This window comes from Phlebotomus papatasi, chromosome 2, assembly GCF_024763615.1.
Source record: "Phlebotomus papatasi isolate M1 chromosome 2, Ppap_2.1, whole genome shotgun sequence".
In the NCBI taxonomy this organism is placed as follows: Eukaryota; Metazoa; Arthropoda; class Insecta; order Diptera; family Psychodidae; genus Phlebotomus; species Phlebotomus papatasi.
Window position 1 is genome coordinate 108,957,441 of NC_077223.1, and position 16,904 is coordinate 108,974,344.

At 33.3% G+C, this 16,904-nt stretch overlaps 1 protein-coding gene across 5 annotated transcripts in view; it reads left to right on the top strand.

Annotated features, from left to right (window-relative positions):
• LOC129800777 (zwei Ig domain protein zig-8) overlaps positions 1–16,904 on the top strand; it is a 167,370-nt gene that overhangs the window by 100,493 nt on the left and 49,973 nt on the right. The gene's annotated exons all lie outside the window — the stretch shown is intronic.

Here is a 16,904-nt window from a genome sequence, read left to right on the forward strand (position 1 = left end):
ATACTGGTTTGTATATAAATTCTTATCAGTTTTCCACTAACTAGGCCGTCTCTCGGCTTCTGCCAACATTAAGAAACTGATGGAAACGTAGTTTGATCACTATTTTGATTATAATTACGTTAAGTCATCTCTGGGTTTAAGTCGTTATTGTGTCTCATCTATTACGTTATCAAGAATACATTACTGGATCAATTAAAATTTGAAATAAAGTTTCCACGTCGACATAACGTAAGATTACGCTTCAAAAGTTACCCTTGCGGTAGAGGTATTTTTAATAACGTAAAAATTACGTATCCTTCACGCTGATTTTCACAAGAAAATGTTCATGGGGAAAATGATGGCCTGAGATATTGTGTGTGAAGCAAAAAGTTTTTCTCCGCTCTTCTTCGGAGAATCTTCTTGTGCTTCATTGTAACAATTTATTATTATCGGAAAAGGAATATTGTACATCCTTTTTTTTTCCTCCAAATTCCTTACCATTCAATCCATTGTGTGGAGAAAGCTCAGAAAAAGGGCACGAAGCACCACGCACATACAAATAATGATACGCAATAAATCTAAATAATTGGGCAAAAGAAGCAATTTATGACTTTCTCTTTTGTCTTTGGGATGTACAAGAATGTCTCTCTAACGCACTTTGCTCACAATCTTGTTCAAACTCTCGTCAATTGTCAACACTGGAAGACAATGTCAAAGCAGTAAAAACAATATGAGAGAGTAAACGACAATTTCAATAATCATGCCACTTCCTCTTGTTATGTATAGCATTTTGTAAAATTTCACCAATTGATTTATATTTACTTGTGATATCTGTAACAGCCCTCAAGAAGTGTGAGCAGCAAAAAAAAAGCTCTCAAGGCAAAGGGGTGGCAAAAAAACGTGAGGGTGAAAGATGCCACACAAGGGAAAATTGTAGAGAAATTTATCTACTTGTAGCTTCTTGCCTAAGCAAATATTTTTTCCGTGGCAAATGGAGGTTGGGATTTATACACTCAGCGAAAAGTCTTATCTTCAAACTGTTTTTTTTTTCTTCGAGGCAAAAGAGCAACGGTAGAAAAACGAATTTAAATTGAGCTTTTAGGATTAACCTGCCCAATGGGCATACAGTGGTCTGTTTCTGGAAAACAATTAAGTGACAAAAACTACTCCTGATTGAAATCCCAATTAAAGGGGTACTAAAGCGTTCTAGTTTTGCTAAATACTCGAGTTTGTTATTTATACTATACCCCAAAAGTATTTTCTCGTCATTTACCGTAGATGCGGGGTAACATTGTCCTTCGGAGGTGACTTTGCCACTCAGTCTTTCGTAAGCTTTTCTTTAATTCCAACACTTAAGGCTGCCTTTTAGCGATTGGACACAGTAAATAAGATCGGTGAAAACCATTCCTAAGTCTCAGAATTACAGAAAAGCCTAAAAAAAAATACTGAGACATACTTTATACCGGTTCAGATTTGGTTCAATACTGCTTCATATTCTATCGGAATCAGCTCAGTTTTGTCAGGAATTCCAAGACCTTTCCATTGGTTCCAAATTTGCCCATATCTGCTGTGAAATATGCGCTGCAGAACCTTTTTTACCCTTGACATTAAAAAAATGTTATTAGGATCCAATGGTATTGTTGAGCCTAGAGGAGTTGGAGGAAGAAATCCCGTCCTCAGGAACACTTTTTTAATTCAATGGTACCAATCACTGTTCAGTTGGGGTATTGACTATGAGGAGTGATATAACGATTATCTTAAAAGCGTATTCGAATTAACTCTCTCAAATCGACCTTTATCCATAAAGTAGTGAGGAAGCTCGAAGTTTCACTCGCTCGAAGTTTTCTCTTCCCGATCCTTGAAAAAATTCTCCTCTTAAAACTTCTTAAACCTCTTCAAATTCTCATCACGTCATTTTAAGGATACGGTAAGCCTACGGGACTTCTTTTCTTTTCTCAAAGCTGTCGGTGCCATGAAGCTTTTACTCAATTCTCCGGTCAAGAGCTCTGGAGAAATAGGCAAGATATCTATCGGAATTCTGTGAAGGCTGATGGGTTCTCTCCGTATTTCAGAGCCAGAATTTTCACGCCAAAGGAGCCTCCTTGACAGAAAATACACGAATACAGAGAACCTCTCTCGACTTTCACAATTTGTCCTCTTCATCGGGTAACGAATTTTGTTAGGAAAATCACGTACAGACGGAAAATAGTTACACTGCACTTAAATTTAGATTATTCGACACATATTCTGTGTCGATCCTTGATAATCTCCGCCTATAAGGGTTGCACTGAAATTTTCAGAGATAAGACACCCCAGGTTGTCGATACTTATCTTCTACGCCGATCTTCGTCTTTATCAATCTCTTTGTATAAAGCGTGTCCACGACAAGATTGTTCCCAAGAATAATGCTTTAAAAATGAAGTCTACATAATATTTAAAAAAAAAGAGAAAAATATTTTTTGAAAGTTTAATTCATTGTAGATTTAATCTCGGATTTTAATCTCGAAATCTCGAATCTCCTTCTTGAGTCCTCCCATCAAGGTCTGTACAAGATCATCACCGCGGTTCTTGGTTGTTTCATTCCATTTTTTCTTGAAATCCTCGATATTATCGACGCGTTTCGCCTTCTTCTTCAGATCGTATTTGATAATAGCCCAATTTATTTCAACTGGACGGAGGTTTGGAATGTTTGGCGGATTCATCTCCTTGGGTACATAACGAACGTTATTCTCCTCGTACTATTCTTTTGTTGCTTTTGGGTAATAGTACGACGCCAAATCTGACTAAAACACACATAGCAACACACAGGATATCGACAGTGCAGTGCATATTATATTCGGGATGCTGACGATGGAGGGCCCCGAACCATATTTCGATGCGAGGTCTGTAGCATTCCTACTTCTGTAATATCCAATGGACAAACTGTCTGCTAAGGTATCTTTAAAAAGCATTTCCAAAATGGAGTAAAAAGGTGGGGAGTTGATTAAAATAAATATTGTTGCGAACTATGGGGGCTTCTCACACCTCTAGCCGCTAATTTTTTTTAACTAATTTTATTATCAATTTTAGTAGAATCAACATCAATTAACGTTCTGGCGAAATATGAAGTCGTGACCATAATTGCAAAAACTTACGTTACACTAACGTAAATATTACCACGATAAAATTACCCAGGTATGATCAGGCGGACATTTCGTCCTTATACGAAAATAGCGTTGAATCATTCCTAATGACAGTTTTTCATGGTCAAAGGTTTAGAAGACTCTAGAGAGCTTCCGAACGATATTTATACATAAATAATGCAAATTTCGTTTAATAATTCTTAAAGTGTATGAAGCATATTATTGTTATTAATGAAGAAAATTGGATGAGAAATGCATAAAAGTGTCTGAAAATATTTAAAGTCGATTATCTCAAAAAATATGAGAGATAAAGGCCTCAAACTTTACATCTATATTATATCCAGAGCGTATTGCTAACCCGAAAGGTATTACATCTGGGCTCGTTGGAACGGTCTTGGAATTTTTGACAATTCTGAAACAGTTACAATCGATTCTGAATTCGCTATTAACCGGTAGAAAATTTTTATCCGAAAAAAAATTCTATTACTCTTAAAACTAATTTGCGGAATTTTTTGAGTAATTTATGAATTGGGTGAAATCGGTTAAGAATCGGTAAACGGTAAGTCATGCGAAAATAATGAGGTATAGCCTGAAACACTTTGCCACCCCATGTCTTTTAATTGGAATTGAGTCTTATCATAATGTAATTTAGATGTGTAAAAGCTCTATTCGAAAGTACCCTTATGCCTTATCGTCTGAAGATCAATAGGGTCAATAATTCGATAAGACGGCAATGGACGCACGCAAATTTCGTTTCTTTCAAATACAAAAGTAATTATTGCTAATTTCGCTCAACAAAAACATAAATCAATAATAATTACTGTGTAATCTCTAAGCTCTCAAAAGCTCTTGAAGCTTCTCTGGAAGCTCGATGTTCTTCCTAAAGGCAAAGGGACACAATTTGAAAATTTCTCTCAGTGCTTAAACGTATCAAAAATGATTTCCGAAGCACTTTTGGTTCTCAAGCAGCAAAGATCTCCGTTAATTCCTGAGCTGTCGGCAAATCAAAGGGAAATATTGGAGCGTGAGAAAATATTGATAGAGGCATTGAAGTAGAATTTAACTTTCAACATCGTCATTTTCTCAGGTGTGCCATATAACAATGTTGAAAAGTTCTCCTCTCCCAAAAATTTCACCCCTTATAAATATTGAATGAATTTTCGAGAATCCCAGTCGCAGGGGACTTTACCTCTTTTTCTGATTGAAATAAAATGTTTTTGGGGGGAGAACTTTAGCCCCAAGGTGTATGTTCTTTTGCAGCTCCCTTGGAAACTTTTGGTCAACGAAGTCTTTTGGGAGGGGGAGAAAAGTTTTCCACTGGAAAAAAAACCGGCGAAAAGGGAGTTCCCTGAGAAGCATTATTTTCTATAAATTCTATTGTTTAGTGCTTATTTTATTTCTTTCGTGTGGGAAAAATTGTGAAATACTCCTTGTGAAGAGACAGAAGAAAGCATCTCTTCGCTCCTAAACCCAGGCAATTTGTTCAGAAAGTTAGTGAAGCATCAATCTGGCATAAATATCAAGTCGATTCTTGTGAATGTTCCACGTGGAATTTGGATGAGAATTGGGCAAACAAATCCATGGGATAATCCTTATGGTTTTGAGGAAAATGGGATGAGAAATCAGTGGATAACATCGCACTTTTTCTCCAAATTCGTGACATATTTCACATGGTTGGAAAACAGATTTATCCGGCAATTCTTCTGCGGTATTTTCCGCCAAAAAAGGAACAATTTACTGTTCAATAGCAAATACCATGGTAAAAAAAATTTCACCAACCACTTTAATCTCACGAATTTATCACTTACATCAATGTCTGAGCACTTTCTTTTCTTTTCCTTGGTCCCGGAAAAGACATTTTCTCCCGAGAAATGGAATTCCGGATGGGGGAGTGTACAATATTATACAATTGGTGGGAGGAAAAAGTTTATACTAAGTGGGGCTACAGTAGAATGAAAAATACAGAAGAATTTTCTCCATGGTTTAGCAATACCAAATGTGAGGTTTATTTATTCGCAAATACAACTTCGTGCTTGGACTATATTATTTATTTTCTCATGTTTCCACGGTGGTCATACAAATTGTCTGGGGGAAAGGGGGTTGTGCATTTTGCTATCATAAAATTAGCAACAAGCCAGAATTTCTAATTCAATTTCAACTGCATACGAATTTATTTGTGATTCCACTTAACTGCATTTGTAGGTAAATTTTTGATTCTAATTTCAGTAGAGTCAAGGTCATTAGACGATATGCAAAAGAAATATCGCTAGATTTGGAATGCTGCAATACAAAATAATAATTTTTAAAAATTTTACTGATTAAACAGTTTAGAAAAATTATTAGAATAAAAGCTCAAGTAGCTATATTTCACAATCTAAAAATTCGGGTCGCAAAATTTTTCGCGGATTTTCGCGGATCGCAAAATTCTTTTTTATGCATTTCTCGTCCAGTTTTCTTAATTTTCCAGTGAAAGTTTGTACATATCAAGCCTGAAAGAGGCCCCAAATGGATGTAAAGTTTGAGGCCTCTATCTTTCATAATTTCTGAGATAATCGACTTTAAAGATTTTCAGACACTTTTATACATTTCTCGTCCAATTTTCTTAATTTTCCAGTGAAATTTTGCACGTCTCAAGCCTGAAAGAGGCTCCGAATGGATGTAAAGTTCGAGGCCTCTATCTCTTATAGCTTCCTAGATAATCGACTTTAAAGATTTTCAGACACTTTTATGCATTTCTCATGTTTTCCTCATTAATAACGATAATAAGTTCTATACGTTTAAGAATTATTAAATGCAATTTGCATTATTTATGTATAAATATCGTTCGAGTTTGCCACAATCCAAATTTGCAATGAAGGAATCGCACCTCTATAAGCTGATCCAGGCTTATCACTAGGTGTGATTATGAAGGAATCACACCTAAAATTCAGGTAACAATTCTTGTTTATCCGTGTTTATTTATTTATCTATTTCAAAAAACTAGCAAATCAAGTTTGCATGTAACACGTTTAATTTTAGCTGAGACACATTTTGGATATACTTATAACAAGTTCCAGGAAGATTTTGATCCTAGAAATGAACCACAATTCTTAGAAACACCCTCGATTAAACGCATTTTCAATAACAATATCACATGAAAGGCATTTTTTAATTTAAAATTTACCTCGTTTAAAATTTAAAAATTTTAAATGAGGAATTTAAAAATTTACCTCAATGTGCTATGCACAGGGAAATCTCGGGAAATCTCCCTTAGTGGTTTGTTTCTGAGGCAAATATTCTCCACCCTCTATTATAATTTCTCTAACTGTGTCCTGACTAAAATAGAAAGTCTGGAAACTTTCTCTTATGCGTGAAAATATGTCTTGCAAGTTTTCCTTCTGCTCTACATTACAAAACTGTGAATAGCTGAGATTTTATAAAACTACAAGCTCCTTTATCTCAAATATTACGGAATGTATGTACTTTAAAGAGATATAAAATCGTGTAAATAAATAATTATTTTGCTTACTAAACAACAAGACACTCCAACAACAGAGTACAGTATCGGCCAAAAGTCTCTTGACAAATATCTGCCAAACTACATAACTACACAAAATTCACTTTTAGAACTTTTTTGTTTTTAGTAATTTTCAAAATTTAAAACACGAAAAATATATCGAAAAATATCTTATTACAAAATTTCTATACTAAAAATTCGTAATCCAAAAAATAAAATATTTTATTATCTGCTTCTTAATAATTACTCAATTTTGATTATTTTATATGAAAATGAAAGATATTTTGAAGTATAAAGAGCCATCTAAAGATTTAAAGCTGATTTAATTTATTTTAAACTTATTCCTATAAAAATAGTAAAATATAAACTTTTCACAACAATGAATATATAATGCATAAATCAAAAAGAAACTTTGCAAAAGTTGCAAAGTTATTCTATAAACAATCTGCACTGCTTTAAACTATAACAAATTATCATATACTTAAGAAACTTTCCCATAAGCCTGTCGGAAACACTCATTCACGTAGTATCAGAATTTTAAGTGAAACTGTCTGTATAAAAATTCGTTTGTTTTCTGCTATCTGGAGCTGGAGCCTTAACCCTTCTAGAATTTTTCTGTTCAATACAAAATTTTTAAAATTATTTTTAAAAGCTTTTAAACAATAAATATAAATATACGAGTACAAAACGTTACTATTTAGAACAATTTTAAGTCAAATTGGCACTAGGGGTTTTTCGTAATTCGGAACAAGACGTGAATACGTTTGTGAGGTACCTGCAAGCTACTGATTTCAGACACTTCAGAATCAGATATTGCTTTAAAACGTTAAAGATTAATCCGTCGTTTCCTAAAATGTGTAAGGCAAATCCACAAGTAGATCTTGAAAAATTCGAAAATCTATTTGAAAAGCCAAAAAAGAGACTTTGTTATTTCTTAATAATTCCAAAATGTGGATGAGGTGCTTCCTATTCGAATTTCGAAGTGCTCAACTGTCAAAACATGTCGGTCTTCACATTGTTGTCAGGGAAAAAAGCAAAACACCGACGCTTACTGTTCTTGTCCCATTATTCAATCATTCCATAATCACTGAGTAACTCTTTTGGCAGCTTTCTAATGCGATATTTGATAAATTTTCCCCACCTTGTTCGAAAATTTAGTATGAAAATTCGAAATTGAATTTGAATTTTTTGAACATCAACGACTTTTTGTGCAAAAAGAGTTCCATTTACCTTTTATCCAAGACACTATTGGAAAATCAGAATCTACTTATGTTTACACCCAATATCAATATATGTCAGTTTACACTTTGTTGTGGAAAAAACAAAGCAATGAGGCCTATGAACTGCCTGATCCTCTAATCACTGTGTAACTTTGTTGATAGTTTCTTAATGTGATATTTTGTAAATTTTTAATCCTTACGAAACGTTTTAATATTCTATTATAATATTTAAAATTCTATTTGAATTTTTCGAACTTCAATCTCATTTTGTGTAAATGGAAAACATTCTTAACATTCACAAGTGGGTTTTAAAAAATTCGGAAAAAGCCAAAAAGATATTCTTGCCTCTTGATAATTCCGCAAGATGGCCGAATTACTTCGTATCCAAATTTCGAAGTACCGGATTGTCAAAATAAATCATTTTTCGCTGTACTTTGAGAAAAAAAAGACAAAACAAAGACAATTACTAGTCCTGTTCCATTATTAAATCACTTCATAATCACTGACTAACACTTTTTCAATCTTTTGAGTGTGCTATTTCAATAGTTCTCCTAGTTTGTTCGAAAATTTTAAATTAAAAATTCGAAATTGTATTTAAACCTTCGGACATCAATATTTTCTATAAATAGATTTCCATATACATCTTAATTAGAGAATCAAACTCCACTTATGTGTGTACGCAATTATGTATATCATAAAGTTTTATATCCTTGTGAGAAGGTTCAGTACGCAAATTCGAAATTCTGTTTGAATTTTTGAATTTCAACGACATTTTTGTATAGAAAGAAAATTACAGGGGTCCCGGGATTATGTATACTTTGAAAAATTTGCGTACCCACATAAGGTTTCTTTCGAATAAGTTACAGAAATACCGTAATGGGTGCAAACACAAGTGGACTTTGATTCTCCATTTACAAGGTAGATGAAACTCAATTTGCACAAAAATTCGTTGATTTTCGAAAATTTAAACACAATTTCGAATTTTTAAATAGAAAATGTATGACATATCAAATTGAAATGGTGGCAAAAGAGTTACTTAGTGATTATGAAGTGATCTAATAATAGAACAGGTATTAGTAAACGTCGTTGCTTTGCTTTTTTTCCTGAAAACAAAGTGAAGATCGATACATTTTGACACTCGAGCGCTTCGAAATTTGAACAGAAAGTGCTTCAGCCGCCTTCCGGAATTATCAAGAAGTAAGAATATATTTTTTTATTACTGAAATAGCAGTTCAAATTTTACAAACTCGAGTTAATAGTAGCCGAGACACTTTGGGAGGATCAAACTCCGCTTGAAAATGCACCGAATAAGAGCCTGATGTTTTCTTGGTATTAAAATCAGAGGACGAGTGGTCAAACTCAACACAGTAAAAAAAATTTACAAGGATAATCGTTGGTTTGCTTTTTCACCACAATTATTCTTGCAAAGTTACACAAATTATGTATTTCAACAAAACGTGTAATTTGAAAATGTGTAATTTAAATTTTATGTAATTGTAAACCGTGTAATCAACTGGGAATGATTACACAGTTTTGTATATTTTCTTACATATCTCGTGTAAAATTACACAGTTTTCAGACAAAATGTGTACAAATTACACAAATGTGTATTAGTACACACGATTACATGTTTAATGTAAAATGTACAATGAAAATCACGGTAAAGCAGCCAAAATTTTTTTACTGTGTAACTTTTCCGGAAAACTAGCACTTTTCAGAGCTTATGATGCACCTTTGCTCGTTAGAGAAATACTGACATGGCGCAAGCTTCATGAATAATCCACAGTAGAGAAATTTAAAACTTCAGTGACTCTTCTAACAAAATATTTGTTTATTTTATATGTTTTTGAAATGAAACAAAACGCTTAATTTTGAAATTAAGTTCAATGAAACTTTGCTTTTCTGAATAATTTTCTAAGCAAATAGCAAATGAAATTTGTGAATCTCATATGCTCTGTTGAATCAAGTAATTGAAGCTCATTGGTAACCTCTAGTGCAGAGTGTATGCAGTCTAACTACCTTGAATGCAAATTTATGAAGAATCCCTTGGAGCGAGAAAATTAATGTAACTTTGGTGGCACGCTCTTTTTCCGACCCCCGCAGGAGCCACCCCATGAAAAACCAACAGTTCCATGTTTCCCAGCAAGACCCAAATGATTCGGCGAGGAAAAAGCATGGAAAATTATTGCTATAGTTTTCACTGCATTGTCATCTGTTATTTATCAGACATCCAACCATATCCAGCAAAACAAGCTCTGAAATGACGAGGAGAGTTTGCATTTGGGACAGGGACATGTTGATAAAATCCAAATCATTTACGATGAATGTCATGAAAATTGAATAGGTATTCTACTTTCGTATTCATGCAAATTGTGTCACTCATAACAGATTAAATGAATGATAATGAAAATCCTGTCATCAATCCCCACGTCCCATGCCCTAGGTCCAAAAAAGGCAAAAAGGATTGCCTAATTGGGTGGATGTTGGGTTGAATTTTTGGCCACAAATAATGTGATAAATGTTCACGTGCAACCATCGCCCAATAAATGATTGATCAAACGCACGCAAAATGTTTCGGAAAACCCCTCATGCCCATCCATTCACATTGATTAACTTTGGGTAGCATTTCATAGACTGTAATATGTATCGGAAGTAATCAAGAAAATCCATTTAACAGCGTAATTTCATTCATTTCACACCTTAAATTTCTCAAATTAATTACTCATCTCCACTCAGAGACATTATCATGCATTTCCCAATTGGATTATTCGAATGATACTACAAACACATGTAAGCACACATAAAAAAGTAAATTTTCAACATAATTTTCCGGATGGGAATTATAGTAAATGTAACTTCAAAGTTTCATATCTTTTGTCAATGAAAATCCTATCTACATTCTCAGAATTTCAAGAATATCGTATTCGAAATCTGGGAAAACCCAATTTCATACTTTGAATCTCGCACTATCCGACTGGAAATGCTTATCTCTGAATTATACCTCGAATAAATCTTCTCTCAGTGAAGCAACTTGAAATTTGATTTATATGGGAAATTGCGCTTTGTTTCTCCCAAATTGGAATAATAATAATAAAGATCATTGTAAAAATATCTCAAAAGATTGGAAAATCTTTAGGACAACCATTCCTATACACATGTATGTAAGAGGAAAATAAAATATTATTATTATCTTTAGGACAACCACATCTTTAAATTCGGCTTCTATTTATCAAATTATTGGAACAGCTGAGGTCTGCGAAATTAATTTTCTTTTAACACACCAAGATCGGAAGTGATATCTTGCGCAATTGCCAAAAGAAACATTGTGTCCGATATTGCACGCAAAACTTTGCCTCTATTTTTAGGTCAGATTCATTAAAGGAATATGGACGAAATATACAAATTGTCCAAAGCCAGAGTGTGTACGATGTCTGAAAAGCCTTCCCCTTTAGGGGTAACTAGGGTAGTCGTAAACATTGTGATTTTTTTAAAAAGATATTAGACTTGAGAAGACGAGATTAATATAAATTCAAATAGATAGTATAGGGATCCTTGTCTAATGATTAAATGATTGACATATCGTCGGTTCCGAAGAAGACTATTGTAAATCTACTTACAATAGTATAAAAAGATAGTATCATTGGATACAGAAACCTTAGATCTATATCCCCACAAAATTTTATTTTGATTAAGATATTCCTGCAAAAGTTACAAGAAAAAAAAACTTAAAATCAGCGTGCCCAATTATTGAGTTTTTTGCCCACAATTTTGCTATAATTAATTTAAAAGTAATGTTAACTAGAAGATATTCAATGCGTAAGTATGATAAAATAGTTTCGAAAGCTGAAAGTATACTAATTGCAGTGAAATTGATGAAAATAAATTTTAGCTGTCAAACTTTAAACCTCTTTCCTGTAAAGTTTACATTTTGGACTTACAATAGTCTTCTTCGGAACCGACGATATTTAAAGTCTAATTAATGTAGACATCAAAAACAGTGTCTACGCAATTACCCCATGTTTCCTACTGCTGCAGTATAAGGTAAGGGCTCATAATTTTGTCCAGTCTGCTTCTAAGCATCGATGTTCCAAGTTTGAAGTGCGATATTTTCGATTCTAATTCACTTTTTTAGTTACTCTCATTTCAGAAGGATTGTTTAGAAACCTGTCAAGCCATTTATCGTCTTATTTTACCTAAAATTAGTTTTAATACGCTTAAAAATGAATTGATATGTAGAGGTGAATTTGGCTCTTATTTTGGACAACTTGGCTGTAAATTTGGACAGCAAATCCGCTTCAAATAGATGCCCATTGTTCTTCTTTTCATGAACCAATCTTACCAAGTCCTCTTCCTGTTTATGTCAGGGAAACGTAGAATGTCCCAAGAAGCCCCTGAAACTTTCAAAATTATTCATTAAAGTTAGTTGACCTTGGTGCTCCAAGTACGCTCGGGTTTGTGCATTCCCTGGCCTTTCCGGGAGCCTTTCAAGGCATTTCTCGCTACATCTCTTTCGTAGAGATGATGCTCCTTTGTTTCTCCAGGCATTTGTCCAACCTAGTCATCACAAAAGCTAAAACTTCACGAAATTTCGTGAGAAAAACACCTGTCCAAAATAAGGAGTATCACCTCACTGGTAAATGTCTTAGAAAATTTCCCATTTTTCACACGAAAAATCCAATTCATAAGGCAAATCTCACTTCAGGTCAAATGTACAAATCACCACTAACGTGAATCAACACAATATTCAATGAATATTCAATAATATCACTCAAAAAAAGTGAAGAAACATTGTTAGTACTTCATCATATAGCTAAATAAAACTGAAGTAAACACGAAGTTCTGTCATATTTCTCGTAAGCAATTGCTCACACTGAATTTTCAACAAAGCAATTTTAACTCAAATCATATTCAAAATTTAACGTATTTAGTGTTAAAATCTTCCAAAAAGAACAAATATTTAGATAGAATTCATTATTCATCAAATATTGGAATAAAAATCCATCATTTCAATCAATTTATTTTTAGTGTCCAATTTTATCCTCAAAGGGTCCAAAATAAGAAACTGAACAAAATTATGAGCCTTTCCCCTGCTCTAGGCTTTTCTTTTCCTAAATAAATTAACATTAAGAATTTACCATCATTGGAAGCCTAAAATAAATGGTATCCGAAAACGCAAGGTCAATATCTCTCACCGTTCGATCTCTCACACGTGCAAAACACGAACACCGTGTACTTCAAATAAATAAATGAACATTGATACCTTAATTTTTGGAAACTTAAGATCCTTAAAAATAATACCGAAAATATAAGCATTCCTGAGGGTTTGCCGAGCCCAAATACACAAACGCAAAATTGAGGGATTATCCATATTGCTCCCTCTCACTTTTCAAGTTCGAGCAATATAAAAAAAAAGCTCTCCATTGCAAAAGAAATGGAACATAGGGTAAAACAAATCCTCGTATTCACCACCCGTGAAGACTGATAAATTAATACAATTAAACTTGGAGGAAATGTAGCGTTAAAACAAAATAAACAGCACGAAAAGAAAATTGAGATTCTCGTTTTAGCACAATTATTCGCCAAACAAATTAATTATCCACAATTTATCATTTTTTCCTGTCTCACAAATGATTTCTCTTGGCCTTTTTTCTCTCTCTCGGAAAAATCCTGTCTGAGTGGATTCGGTTGAAATATGCCGGCGAAAGGTGTGAAAAAGGGATGTTGCTCTTTTGTGGTCGGGGATGATTCAGTGGTAGTCAATTTATTATATTTTTACGCTGAAAGAAATAACCTCAAACACGACATTTATGACACTCACATAGTAAATCATTTTACATGAAGTTCATTTTTTCTGGTTTTCTTTTCACTATTATTGCGCTTTTGACGAATTTATTGTTAAATTTCCAAATATTAAATTTATGGTGAACTTGTTTAAGTGGAACAGATGGATAAAATATTCAATAAAATATTTCGCTCATTTCAATTTTATTTTTCATTTTGTTTTATTTTATGAATTTATTCATGCATACCTATTAAATTTCCAAAAAGAATATTTCATTGACAGTTGCTTTGTTTTAATTTTTATTTGCTATATTAATTACAAAAATAAAAGTGACAACCCTACTGCAGCAATCCACTATTTACTTCACGAAATTAAATTCTCTGCGAAAAATGAGTAAAAATGCAAAATAGCTAAGAGTCTCCTAATACTCGCAATCAATTTTTCCGCAAGAGGGCACTGTTTTCTCCCGCAAGGGGCGCTGGCAACTGCTCTCAATATTTAATACGTTTGTTTTCAGCCGAAAAAATTAACTGATTCTACAATATCAATTCCACTCAACAAAATGCTTATGCTTTCCATTCACAGCTGGAGCTTCATTCTCCAAGACTTGGATAAACATTTTCAATTTTTCAAACTAAATTTTCGCACAAAGTGGGGAAAAGTTATGAAATATCACACTAAAAGTAGCTCTAAAAAGTACTCCCTCCGTTCCGAAATAAGTCGTACGTTTGGGAAAAATTCTTGTTCCGAAATAAGTCATACGTTTAGGAAAAAATGGTTTTAAGGGAAAGTTTGTTGGTAAATGTTTTGTGTATCAACAATTATCTCTTGTAAGGAACTATTGCTAATGTCCAGAACTAAAATTGGGGTCCAATCTTGATGGTATGTTGAGGAACGAATGTCTTAAAAATATCTTATTTTTGGCGTTTTATTTTCAATCTAAAATAGGTGCAGAATGGTAAGAGATACAGACTTGGGACCTTCGGGGGACCCCCCCATAAGTTGACCCTGGGACTATTAATATATCCTTTATTTTGCCCCCACTCCTCCCCTTCCCCTCTAAAATCATCTTTTCAGGATTGCTCGAAAACACGTTGTGCAATTTTTTTTTTTCAATTCTGGATGTGTTTTAGAAAAACATATAAATGGTCCCAGGGTCAACTTATGGGAGGTCCGCTGAAGGTCCCAAGTCCAACATTTTGCATCCAGATATTCGAACACATAAAAAAATATGTTCTTTTTATTGCTCATTCTGCAAAATTTGAGATATAAAAAATGTCATATCGGTAATAACTGTTGAGTTCTATTTGTGCATACTAAAAATTTAGAACAAATTCTAGTCTGTAATGTTAATCACAGTCCATCTTGTAGTAATTAACTATCTACCGGAGCTCTTTGAAAAAAACGCGAAAAATGGACAACTTCAACATATCGATTCCTCAACTTACCATCGTGATAGGATCCCCATATTATCCCTGAACATGGAGGATAGTTCATACTTAAGATATTTGCAAATAACAAAAACATTCTCTGAAACCATTCCTTAATCCCTAATTTTTCGCCAAACGTACGACTTATTTCGGAACGGAGGGAGTATTATTCTGTAATTATGAGACGAATTATATTCAAAAAAAAACTTGTTGTTTTAATCTTCCCAACAGCGAAGCAAAAAAAAGGTGAATTTTAAATTCAACTCGGGACATTCCGAAATTCGAAAGAAACGCTTCGGCCACCACGCGTTGGAAACGTGAAATAAAAATATCTTTTCTTTAGCTTTCGAAATCGATCGTGGAACATTTCAACCTCCTGCAATGAATGAAGCAGTTCTCAATAAAATGCAAGTAAACAGATCAAAATTTAGCATAAATATTTATTTAAAATTAATTTATTTATTTTGATGTGCAGGGCTATTTTTTGCCATTTTTTGTATATTATTCAGTTCACAAATTTTAAATAAGTAGCTTCTTGAAGCTGTTGATAACCTCAAAATTCCATTCGTCCAAAGTGATATTCAGACTCTTCGTTTTGTTGCTATTCCCAGTTTTGTGTGACAGGTCAGAGAAAAAGCAACAAAAAATATTTGTACAAAAAAACTCATTTCCAATTTCCATACCGACTTAAAGTTATCTGACTAAAATAAATTTATTTTTTTACTGAAAGATATGTCATTCTACTTTGTATATTTTATTTAAAAAATTTGAAAAAACTAAAAATGTGAATTTTAGAAACAAAAAGAGTTTCAAAAAATTTTTATATTTTCTCGCCTAGCGCCTAAACTAAAAAAGATAATAAAGAATGGATGGTTTTTTCGACTTTATTGGATCATAATTATCCTAGAAAACATTGTTTTAGAACTTTTCTTCGCATATTAAAGAAAACACCGTTAGAGGGTTAAGTACTTGAGGCTAACGTACAAGGGATCTGGACCTTCTAGAGAAGGTTGGGAGAGGGGCTGACAACCTCTTTCTGTAAGATAGGAGAAATGCTGACACAAAAGTAATGCAGATACGATAACGGTTGATACAACTGATGATGTTTGTTCTAACTGAGAAAACTTATATAAATCAGATTTTTTAAATAATCAGGGTATAAATGCGTCAACCGCCAAGCTATAATGCCACCGTTAAAGTAATTAAGTGAAAAATATTTAAAAATGTAATTAGCGTCTATTGCTGTCTTAGCGTTGATGACAGAGCTCCAGAGCAAAACGATTAAAACGCTCCATGGAAGGTTCTACACTGACTGAGAGAAATCCGAAAAAGTTAAAATAACATTCCGGAAATGCTAGTTTTACCCTGCAATATTGATCCAAAATCGGTGTAAAGATTACCCCTTTTTAGCTGTATTAGGGGTTAAATTAACCCTTTTTCATGTTAATTTGACCCTTAAAAAGGTGTAAAATTAACATTAAAAAATATTGATATATTTTTACACCTAAAAATTGTTAAAGTTCTGAGGAAAAAAGGTAATCGAATCACCGTTTTTTTTCTCAGTGTATACATGTTGTTTGAGTTATCTAATTTCAAGAAATAAAAATTACGTTTTTCAATTTCATTTATTAAATATTTTAAGGTGTAACCTATGAAAATAATGTCACTAATAAGAACAAATGAATCGAATGAGTACCGATGGGTGTAAAATGTGACGCATTTGATAAAGTTCAGTCGTACCTAAACTCGTTTTATAAAATTTCTCATATTATTGTCATCTTAGGGTCTTAGGATATCTTAGAGAAAACATAACAATTGCGAATTTATCCAATAAACACGTTAAGTATGCATAATATCCTGGTAAAAGCGTAGGGC